Source organism: Scardinius erythrophthalmus, assembly GCF_964197995.2.
Source record: "Scardinius erythrophthalmus genome assembly, chromosome: 8".
NCBI lineage: Eukaryota > Metazoa > Chordata > Actinopteri > Cypriniformes > Leuciscidae > Scardinius > Scardinius erythrophthalmus.
This window is the reverse complement of record NC_138228.1, coordinates 43,557,998-43,570,292: the sequence shown is the minus strand read 5'-3', so window position 1 is coordinate 43,570,292 and position 12,295 is coordinate 43,557,998. Positions and strand designations below refer to the sequence as shown.

The 12,295-nt window shown below is 39.1% G+C and overlaps 1 protein-coding gene across 5 annotated transcripts in view; it reads right to left on the bottom strand.

Annotated features, from left to right (window-relative positions):
• The window catches only part of large2 (LARGE xylosyl- and glucuronyltransferase 2), a 125,500-nt gene that overhangs the window by 69,857 nt on the left and 43,348 nt on the right, over positions 1 to 12,295 (bottom strand). Inside the window, exons 1-2 of one of the 5 annotated variants that reach the window (XM_081373296.1) lie at positions 3,730 to 3,886; positions 3,308 to 3,411 (exon numbers count right to left, since the gene is read on the bottom strand). The exons of 1 other annotated variant lie outside the window; for it this stretch is intronic. The gene's annotated coding sequence lies outside the window, so the exon portion shown is untranslated. Of the gene's footprint in view, positions 1 to 3,307; positions 3,887 to 12,295 lie in introns of those variants that run through there. 3 more of the 5 variants (XM_081373297.1, XM_081373299.1, XM_081373300.1) reach the window with 3 other exon arrangements.

Sequence of the window (12,295 nt, the reverse complement as noted above, 5' to 3'; positions counted from 1 at the left end):
CCAACTTTACACGAGTCACGAGTAGAGCATAAGATGTGGGGTGTATGGTTACAAAGATATGTTTCATTCATAATAGATAGATAGATAGATAGATAGATAGATAGATAGATAGATAGATAGATAGATAGATAGATAGATAGATAGATAGATAGATAGATAGATAGATAGATAGATAGATAGATAGATAGATAATTTAATATAAAAAAAAATTGTTTCCTCTAGACCAAGAAAAATCAGGATAGAGTCAAGATAAAAAAGATAAATCAAGATTTTGTAGCAATAATTTAAAGTGTCAAGAAAAAAACTATAATATTAATAAAAAAAAAATTTCTCTTGACACCTTGAATTGTTGCTACTAAAAAAATATCCTGATTTATCTATCTATCTATCTATCTATCTATCTATCTATCTATCTATCTATCTATCTATCTATCTATCTATCTATCTATCTATCTATCTATCTATCTATCTATCTATCTATCTATCTATCTATCTATCTATCTATCATGAGAAAAACAAGACTAAAAAAAAATATTTTGCTTCCATAAAATATTCAAAATACAATTTCTTATGTTTCCTTTTAATTTAGTTAAAACATACTTTTCTCCATCTCTGGTCACTCCTACCCCTTAATCTTGAATTTTTGGCAACATCTACCATTCGGTTAGCCCACATTAATGTGAAGCACATTGAATTTATGACATTTACTGAGAGTGACACAGAGAGAAAGATGAAGGAATAACAGATGAGTAACCAGAGAAGGATGAAAAGGAGCTGTTTGAATGCTAAAATGTGATTTGAATCAGAAACAAGCTGTTTCGGCATCACTCTGGGGGTCACTATCCTTGCAATTCTGTCAGCAAACTGCCCTTTTGGTGCAATCAGGGAGCCTGTTTCATTTCTTCAAACGACGCTGTTGATATACTACACAGGACAAGGTGATAAAGGATCACTGTCTTTCTCTCAAGGAAGGCCATCTGTCAGACCTTGTGCGTGTGCGTGTGTGTGTGTGTGGTTCAGAAGGATAGAGTGGGCATCTAATCATCCTAAGCCAAGCTTTAGACATGTGTGTGTACACAGTTGGTGACCACCATCACGATCACAAACAGGGCCTGTTCACAACAACGAGACATGAGAATGAGTGACGAGACTGAGCTCTGTACTGTCAGTAAACTGCTTGCCGCCGTTCCAGCAGGCTATAAAATGAGTGTAAATGTCCTGCAAAACCAACAGAAATGTGTCAGCACTATTACAGGAAGAGTAAAGCTTTGGTTCGGCTCAGAGGAAGCCTTTAACACTACATTCTCCTGCTCGTATATCGAAGTAGGAATGGCACTTCAGACATGGATATGAACAGTGACACGAAGCATTAACTTTATGAGATGTGAAACGAGGACAAGGCAATGCGATAGTATGATTTAATTATCATATAACAAGATTAATATCTGCCATTGCTGTAACATTTGTCTTAGTATACTGGACTTTTAATGCCAGGGACCCCTAAATATGAGGATCTCTTTGCAAAGGACACCCGTACTAAAATATGATGGCAGCTGTATATTTTCACGTGCCCTGTAAAGACCCATTTATGATATTATAAAGAATTTAGTTTATAACTTTAAATCTTGTCACTGACATAAAGCCAATAATCTGTAAAATATTTAGTTTACCTTGACTCTTCTACACACTATTAAATATGTATTTTAAGTGAATAAGGTTAAATTTGAATGCCCAAAATATATATATATTATAAAATATTTGTCTTTGCTCCGATATTTTTCACATTTGTTTTACATGTATTTTCCTCTTTTGATTTGTTTATTTACATTTTACTATTTACTACATTTTTAAGCCAACATGAATTGCTTTTCCTGAAAGACAAATGGACCAAATTTGAATTTGCTAAAAACGATGACTAAATATGTGTTTGGCTATTGGTTAACATTATCCAATTCACGTGGGTCAAATGATTTCATCGGAAAAGCTAAATCATTTCTTTTTGAGGAAAAATTACAAAGACTAACCATGTTTGAATAATGTGCACAGATGAAACGTTCACAATTAGAGTGGTTTTATATGTATTAAGAAAGTAAATAGGGACTATTTTGATGTTTACATTCACTGTAATTGCAGCAATTTTATGAAGCACCAAAAATACAAATCTCATTGTACCTTCACAATCATGATGGAGCTCGAAGTTGTGACGTGCATAAGCTGGGAAAGGTTGAACTGATTGACTTTATGTCCCACAAGCTTATTGTCGCTAACAAAACGAAGAGATACACACCTGTTTCACACACGCAATTTCTCACAATCTCACCCTTGAGTGCATACACACAAACATGAACCCCTCCCTGAGTGTATAAACACTCGCACACACTGATTGAAGATCGCTCAGCTTGTGTGAAGGGAAACAGGGACAGCGCTCTGTGGAGAGCTGAGAGTGTGAGATTGCTAAACGCTGATATACAGATGTGTGAGTGGAGAGAGAGATACTGGAGTGTGTTTAGAGAATAACAGCTGCTTGGGAGGATCACAGGGAGTCCTACATTTTGTGCTTCAGTGGAGAGAAATGTGGTTTAATTAGCAGTAACCTTTTCGGTATCAAGAGACTAGCCCATCACATGGCAGTACACACACACACACACACACACACACACACACACACACACACACACACACACCTCACCTCATACACACAGCCAGTAGTTAAAAAGCGGCCATCCTCGGCCACAAGGGCAGAAAGTTTTAATATGACAACCAGCGGCTACTGGCGTCAAGGTGAGTCAATGTTTATGTGCAAATAAAGCATGTCATGTTTATAAATCTGTAACAGTGCGTTCACTACTGAAGGGATTCACATGTTAGGGGTCAAAAAAAAATCAGTGCCTAATCTGTGAGAAATAATAATCTGTAATAAATATTAGTTTGGGTTTTTTTTGTATTGCAAATTATATTGTCTAAACAATTTGAATGAGTGGTTTAAATGGAAATGATAAGAATGTTTTAATATTTGGTTTGTCTCTTTTATGTTAATGGCACATACATTTATGTAAAGGATCATGTTCTCGGGAATAATTTGAGATTATTTTATGAGCATCTTGAGCTTCACTGAAACCAAGAACATCTGACTGCCTGTGCAAATGAATTTTAAACAGACTATATACATAATTTTATATAACCTTCAAATATATATATATATTAAAAAAATTAAATGTTTTTTTTTTTTTTTAAATAGATATGGCATTATAATATATTTAATAAACATCATACACAAAAGTGAAACAGATGAAAAAAAAGTTCTCACCCTTTTTCACCTTGTCTTGTGCGGCAGCTTCAGCGTGAAATGAAGTATACAGCAATCCCAATATCCATCACAATATCCATCCCAAAAATTCCAGCTGCAGAGTTCTGGATAGATCCACACAAGTGAGTGAATTTGAGAGACAGGTGTGCCCTCAGTGTACGAACTGATGATTTCAGTGCATGATCACAAAGACAGAGAGAAAGAGAGAAAGGAAGAGAAGGACCTCTCGAATGAAGCCTGACAAGTCTGAGAGAATCAGTGCGTGACACAAATATCCCTCACTCTTTTAGAAACAGGGTGAAAAAAGACACTCCGGAATTTTAGAAAAAGAGTCCCAGGAAGGTTGAAATAATATGTAGTCCATGCCTCAAAGGATAAGAGAGACTCCTAAAAGAGACAGACAAGGGACAGTGAGTCCTTACCCTGAGGCACTCCTAGAAGAAGAAACCGGTGCTGAGCATCCCTAAATCAGCTTTCTGTCCCTTGCACGAACGCATTCATGGTCCTCTTCCATCTTCCTCACGTCTCGGGGCTTGTGAACAGTGTTAATCTCTCGCCGTTGTGCTCTGATCTGCAGCTGAAAGGTACAGAATGAGCGAGGCACCTCCCCCACCTCTGCTAATCCGGCCCACTCTGTGACAGCCCCTTTTTGCTGCAACCAATCAGAGCAAAGGCTCCGCCTCCAGGTCTGCCTCCATCCTCTTCCCCCTCTCTCATGCACTCACGTTGACACACTGGATACTCTATTACACTGGACAGACTGATGCAATAAAACTCCAAAGTCTGGATCTGAAAATGTACAGATGGGGATTCAGCAAATACTCCACTAAATGTTCAATTATAATTTGTGTTGATGTGAGTCATTTGTTTTCAATAAGAGTTTATTTCTGAAGACATGAGGGACGCTGACTGTTGGCTATATGCAACAAAATTGGAAGGAAAAAATACAAATGATTTCAAGTGTCTTGATAGATTCTCTAAAGCCCTATACGGGATTAACAATACAAGGGTGGATGAGTAATGTAATTTTACCACAGGACGTCGCACGGGATAAGATATCTCACTAAAACTAGCAGAAGTGGGAGGGATGCGCAAACACATATAATCTATATTTTATCTATATATAAAAATGTTATGTCCGGTCAAACGATGTATTAATTAACTTCAAAATTGGATTGTGTTGGTAAAAGGCACTTACCTAACGCTAAAAGATGTTTCGTGCCTCTAACAAGTGCTTTCGATCTTCTTTCTGATCTGAATGGTGTGTGGAAAACACTTGAGTTTTGCCACAGACTCGTCTCAGCGTCTAGAACGCAACTGAATGCTTTTTCAAGCGTCTCCATACTTGAAAAACCACGGAAAACTACTTTTAAACAGGAAATGATTAAATATTTACGTACATATTTACAGCGGGTCTATTCGCACGGGATTAGTATTACCTGAGGTCATTTTTCCGGACCTTTTTACTGAAGGTAAAAGTCGCCGTAATCTTTACGGACATTGTCCGTAAGGATTACTGAGATGGCACATTCGGACGGGACTAAAATCACAGAGAAACTAATTATTACTTTACCCCACATCTCCATGTTAAACTAGTCCCGTCCGAATAGGGCTTAAGACAGCAATTAGGTTGTAGATATTTGTTTTGCTACTCACATCTTTTTTGTGTGAAAAAGACACGTCTCCTCTTGAGCATCAGAGACCTTAAAAAACTGCTTAGACTTGCCATGATACCAAAGCATTCAATTAAAAGTCACAGATCTCAATCTGAACATTTATCAAATAATCTTTATAGCTCTATACTCTTACTGTATGTCTACAATTGACTCATTTTAGTTTTCACAATGAAATAAAAGTTGATATAAAATCAATGAAAATAAAAATAATAATAAAATAACTAAGAACTTTATTACAGTAGGTCTTCTGAGCTATTAATGAGCAACCTCTGAGCCTCAAACTTAGCCTCTGGGTAGTTTAACTTCATGAAAATGTGCTGAATTACAATGAAAAAGTGGAGCTCACATAATCTTGCTCATTGTATGGTTGGATACTGTTAAGTGTACAGTTAGGAACTCTCCTTTTCCGCAACTCTAATTCAAGATAGGGTGGTAAACATTAACGATTTATTGGTGAAGAGAATCGTTTGATACAGTACAGTTGTTTTATTGTCATTTCCAATTCAGCTGTAATTTCTCAAATTCTGCAAAAAAGCGTGAAAATATTTAATTGTGTGTGTTTAGAATGCATAAAATGCAAATGATTTTGTCCTTTTATTACAAAAATCTAAATAAAATAAAAAATAACTTGCATCAATGTCATTTTAACCAAAGAATGCTGTAAAATGAGTATATATCATTTGAGAAAATGAGTATATATCATTTGAGATGTGTTGGAAAAGACACCTTCAGGAAAAAAAACTGTTGAACATTAGTAGATAAATAGATAGTAGATAAATTATATAAACTAGTGAGAGTGTGAAAAGTGTGTTTAAAGAGAGTTTCACAATGCCCATAGTTGAAAAAAAAAACTCTTTATATAAATTACACAAATTGTTTTCTTAAAGGGCATTTACACTGAACTGCCATGCAGTCAAAGCAACTCATTCAGTTTCAGTGAGAGTCTGAGATGCCAGTTGGCGATGCAACTAAAAGTTGAGCAAAGTTCAGTTTTATGTAAATACAGAGTGGCACAATACGGCATATACAAACGGGAATGCAGAAAGCGTAACAGCTATATTGACCTCATGGAAACTGAACTCAAGGAAGAACTCCTACTGCAACTAACAGTAAGCTACTTAGCAACCTCCAGCTGTCAGTGTGAATGCATGCAAGTTCACACTTTTTAGATGCATCTCAGTTAGTGCAGGTGTTAGTAGACATACAAATTGTTTTCACAATGGGCATTCACAGTGACAGCGATTTGCCGTGACAAAGAAACCAAAAGTCAGTCAAGTTCAACGAGAGTTAGGAATTTATGACATGACTGATGGCAACAGTTGGCGATTCAACAAAGTTGAACAAAGTTCAACTGTATGTAAATGCTCAGCAACGTGTTGCGATGACTACCAATGCAGAAAAGTGGAGCAAAACTAGCGACTCATGATATAAATGGATACATCAGTCGAGCAAGAATGCCTACTAGTGACCAACAGTGGGCGGCCTCCAGCGATTCATTCGCTGTCGTTTTGAACATATGGTCACACAACAAATTTAGCTGCATATATCTCATTACTGTTATGAAGTTTCCTTATCCGCAGCACTAATCTAAGGTGAGCGGTAGACATGGAAGTGTGACAGTGATTTATATGGGTGACACAAATTGTTTCACAATGGGCGTTCATACTGACAGTGATTTGCGTGACAAAGCAACCAAAAGTTATTGAAGTTCAACGAGAGTTGGCAATTTAAGATGACATGATTGACGGCAACAGTTGGCGATGTGACAAATTTGAACAAAGTTCAACTTTATGTAAATGCACTGCAATGTGATGCGATGACTACCAATGCAGAAAGTCGAGCAGAACAAGCGCCTGATGATACAAATGGATACAGTCGAGCAAGAATGCCTTCTAGTGACCAACATTGGGCGGCCTCCAGCGATTCAGTCGCTGTCATTATCAACGTATGGTCACACTTTTAGTAGCATATGTCTCAGTACAGTTTGGAAGTTTCCTTATCCGCAGCGCTAATCCAAGGTGAGCGGTAGACATGGGAGGGTGACGGTGATTTCTTGCCCATATGGGCCTGTCAGGACTGCACCTGGAGGATAGGAGCTTGGCAGTGCTTTTGAACGCGAGTGTGTTTGCACGCATGCTCAGAGCATCAGTAAAGTAAGAGTTCCTCAACGAGTCCAGTTGATGCTCAGAGGTCATCCCCTCTCTCCAGTCCTCTTTGCAGTTTACCGTGCTCTTTTTCACCCAGCAGACAGAAGGCATTATTTTCAGCCGGGCGTCACAGACATGCACCATCACACCAAAGCACTTCATGCTCCAGAAATCGTAGAGTTGCACAAGAGCACCAGGAGCTCTGGCCAAATACAGACAACACAACCCCCCATGAAGCACCTGCCTCACACATGCGGGGAGCTCTGGCGGAGCTGTGAGAGTAGTCAGTTTGTTGACAGCTGTTTGTCGAGATGGGAGGTATTGATTGTATCTTGGGGGTGGTGTGAGGTTGTCTCTGTCTCTCTCAGGACTCTCCACCTCCATCCTTCTTTATTCCATCTCTCTCTCTTTGTGCCTTACTGGACAAAGCGAATGCCTCTGGGGAGGATGCCTGCCAATGTCCAGACAAGTGCTGAATATTTGATGCGTCCCCAGTGGCATCGGGAGTCTGTTAATGGCTATCTTTAACATATGACCCCCCAGATCAAAGGCTGTGAACATACTCTATCAATAATGTACCACAGCAGACCAAAATGAACACACAAAGACACAAATTAGAATTGAAAATGGAATGACAGAATAGACCTTTGTGGATAGATATTCAGTGTCATATCATTGTCAGCGCTTTGCAAAAAAGTCTTGTTCATTTTGCAGCTTATTCAACCAGTTATCAATGTCATATATTTTCCAAACTGCTTGTCCTATGTAGGGTCACGGGGATGCTGAAGACTATCCCAACATCAGTCACTCACACCTTCAGGCAATTTAGTGTCTCTAATTGCTGCATGGATTGTAGGGGAAACTGGAGCACCCGGAGGAATCCCGACACCAACACAGGATTTGAATATGCCATAGGCAGCATGCTATTCGTTCCTTTTTTTATAGGTGCATTCTGTCTGATAAATGACCTGTGTAAACAGGGACTGGATGGCGGCCAAGTTCAACTCAACTCAGACATGCTCAAAGCACAAACAGGAATGAAAGTTGGAACAATTGAAGTAGAAGATGTGCTAATGCTGCTTGTAGATCGAGTGGATCCCATGATGTAGAGCGGGAGAAGTTTCACACACATAGAGAGAGAGAGCAGGGAATCTAAAGCACACAAGACACACGCAGTAGAATGTCGCATGGCTACACTTTGACATAAATGCGACTTGAACCATCTAATCACATGAGCAGCCAGCAGACCTCAGAAAACAGCAATGACTCATGCCCACATGTCTGATTTCAGGCGAAACTTTCCATCTCCGTTTCTCTCTCCAGCAAGTCCATGTATGTGTGTTTGCAGTTTATTCATGCTCCCATTACCACCAACTGTGTTTTACTTTCACAGACCTGCAATACTTTTAAGAGTCAAAATATGGGAAACATCGAATGGTCCATCACACTGCCAGCTCAGCGGGATTCAGCCGCATGACATGGTTGTCCAACCCTGAACTCCGTCAAACTCTGTTTAATGAGGCCAGCAGGACTGGGGCATGAGCCGGGCCAGAAGGGCTCTTAAAAAGCCCTGCAATGCAGTGGAGGAAAGACTGGATACACAAGGACATCTCACTACCCAAGTGTTCAATTAGCATAGTGTAAGTGGTCCACACCTAAAGCACAGTGTGGGGTCCAACAAGGACACTTAAAGTGTACAACTTACTTTGCAAACAGCTCTGAAGTTTGCTAACCCATTGCGACACCATCAAGGGAGTGTGTGCTGCTCTGGACTGCCATCTTGAAGCACTTTTTTAATTGTGACAGTTTTGACACATCATTTAAGTGATACAATTTTTAAACCTCTTAAAATCCTTAATGCATCACCCAGCGTCTACTGTCCTCTGGAACATTGGCACAGGTCCGTCCACCGCTTTAATTAAGCATTTCATCTCAGCATAATGCCACCTCAGTAGTTATAACAGTGACAGCCACAAGGATTTGGCTGAGGAATAGAAGTTTGGTGAAGTGAGTTGGAGACGTTGGGGAAGCTTCTTGGCACGTGTAGATGGAGAGAAGTTTGTGTAGTTTTCTCGGCGTAGGCAGACGGGCAGAGGAGTATCTGATGTTGTGGAATGTCATGGCAGATGGAGGCAGATGGCCATTCATATTCCTGTATCTCATTACAGCTTCTCTGAGTTTCATATGATCAGTAAAAAAACTCCCTAACAGATGCATTAGACCTTCAGTGTGTGGCCCGTTCAGTCAGGGGACAGCTTTTACTGGGCAAGAGGGTCACTTTACACACGCTCGGATGTAATAGATGTATCTGCCTTGCAAATTTGAGATGGTAAACTGCAGGGTGGCACAAATTTGACTGCTAATATGTCTTTGCTTCTGACTAAAATGCAGAGCTCAGGGATCCCGAGGTCATGGAAAACCAAGAAAATAACTGAGAATTGTAAATGTGGGTTTACATAATTTAGTTTTTGTTTAAAAATATGTAATCAGTTAGATGTTGCTTTTTTTTGTAGTGCAAGCAATTGCAATGTCCGAATTGTGAGCAAATCATTCTCAGAATGGCTCTTTTTCAGTGAAATGTCAAACTGATTTTTTTTTAATGATTGGATTTCCAAGTCATGGAAACAAATAAAATCGTATAAGTCAGTTATATTGTATAATAAAATAATTCATTAAAACATGTTTGCAAGGCATTTTGATGATGAACATGTACCATATTTTCAGAGTCCGGTTGTGGTTTTATAAGCGTTTGACCATAAAATACTAAGAATCACCTTTCCAGCTCAAAGGTCACCTCCTCTGTCATTACTGCAAATACCACAATAAAACTACACACTAACTTTACTTTCAACAAAATGAGAGTTACTATGAATGGATGACACATCCGCACTGACCGCAGACGTTTAGCCGATAATAGAATAAGAGTTTATATTGGCAAACTGTCATCCCAACATGAAAGACGTTCCCAAGAAAAAGTCATTTTTTGGCCTGTCACAACCCTTCCACTCCATCATGACGAACCCTCACAATAAAGCCTTTTGTCCAGTGCTATGCGCAAAACAATCTGTTGTCCTGGCATATTTGACAAATAGAGAGTTACAGAGACCTGCAGGAAAAATATTGAGATACAAAAAAGGCAATAGCTTTGATGTTTTATGAGAACGGTAGTAAGAAAATCAGAGAGTCGTTGTGCATTGTAGATGGTAACTGTTAGAGGATGTATACTGAATAATTCCCAGCTGAACTTGTTTAAACCTTCCTAGCTGCCTGGTCTTAACTAGTTTAAGCTGGTCTTCCAATCTCCCAGCCTTGCTAAGCTGGTGTTTAGCGGGTTTACTGGGGTGGCCAGCTGAACTCCAGCTAAAAAGTGCCTAAAACCCTCTAAAACCAGCTTAGATTGGTTAAAGATGGTTTAGCTGGTCTCTCAGACTAGACAAGCTGGTATTCAGATGGTTTTGCTAGTTGGTCAGCTGATCTCCTAAGCCGACCAGAGCCCAAAAAAGAAAAAAAAAGACTTTCCAAAAAGGAAACCATCTAAGACCAGTTTAGATTTGTTTTGGCTAGTTTAAGATTTTGGTAAATCCCCACCCCCACAAGTGTCTCACTAGTAATACTTAGAGTAAACTTGGCAAAGGTCTGCTTCTAAACTCTGTTGTTGGAGGCAGAATGTAATTGGACTCTAAGCTGGCCTCTCAAATAAATCAAGCCTTTATGGCCAATTTGAAGCCCAGAATCTTCCGTTCACACACACACACTTAAAGGAATCTATGATACACACGCAAAAGGATTCTGGAAAAGCGCAGCAGGTGGTGTTTGTCTGTTTTACATGGTAGAGAGCTGTTACAGACTTAAAGCAGAAGATTGAAAGCGAGTCCTGCTGTGCAGATTGACAAAAACGCACACATTTTCACACATGCACATTCAGGGCTACAAAGACAATGAGATAAGATGAATGAAGCTCTGTTTATAGTCTACAAAATCAGTTCAAGTGCTTTGTGCACCACCTGACATGACCCTTGTTGCATGTTAATCTGATGCTGAGACATATTTTGGGAGATTTCATGAGTATAAGCAGGAAAGACAGCAGATCTTTAAGAAGTGTAGTTCACCAGGATTACATTATGATCCCTTTATTATCCCTACCTTATATTATTAGCGCACTCAATGTCTGACCTTCCAACCCTTGTGAAAAAGAAGTGCACTTAGAGTAATTATATTGAATGTGCACAGTGCACGTGTGGTGAACTTGCAGATAATATAATATTAATGAAATAAAAGGCCACTAAAGTGTATTTAAAGAGAGTAGACTTTCATGACTATGTTTCTAAACCCTTTTTAAAAGTGCACTTTGTAATAATGTCAAAATGTTGTAATGATCTTTTGTCATGTTGTAAAGTGCACTTATTTTGATGTGTTGACAAACATACTAAAGCACATTTTGTAACTGAATGAATCTGCGTTTTTTTTAATGAATCGGTCTAGAATGACTGGACGACTCACTCTCACTTGCTTTTTCCCTTAATGGGATGGTTTGGAGTAAAATCAACCTAGGGTACTTTGCACCATGATCCCTAATTATTAGTTACCACTAAGTTGTCAACACTTCGGAAAAATAATACTAAAAAATGTTGGATATACTTGCTTTCTGCCAGGACTTTTCCCTACTACGTGCTTTTCCCTAATCACTGAAGTGACCTCGACGTCCAGGTTAGCAGTAGCATTAGCCATCAGGCAAGTGTTAAATAAACTCCTGATGTACTCACAAACTTTCCAATGCCTCGTTTTATGAGTACAGAACCTATTTACTGTAGAAGTTTGCTACCATTCTGGGCATTATTAGTGGGGTCATTTACGAGATACATCATAAGATCCGTTAGCGCCTGCACTAAGCCATTCGGCTGATATCTCTGAATAAGCTCTAACTTTAATAATGTTCGACCAAGGGAAAAAAAGCTTCTGGGGGGTGTTTGGCTCGAGGTCATGGTGCAAAGGACCCTGTGTTGATTTTACTCCGAACCATCCCTTTAATGAATCAGCCATTTTGAACAAATCGTTTGACTGAATGATTCAACGACTCACTCGTTAAAACAATGATTTGCTGCCACCTTCTGGTGGTTTTAGTATAATTCATTTTAGCTGAGGGCCTGAGAGAGTGAAGAAATTTC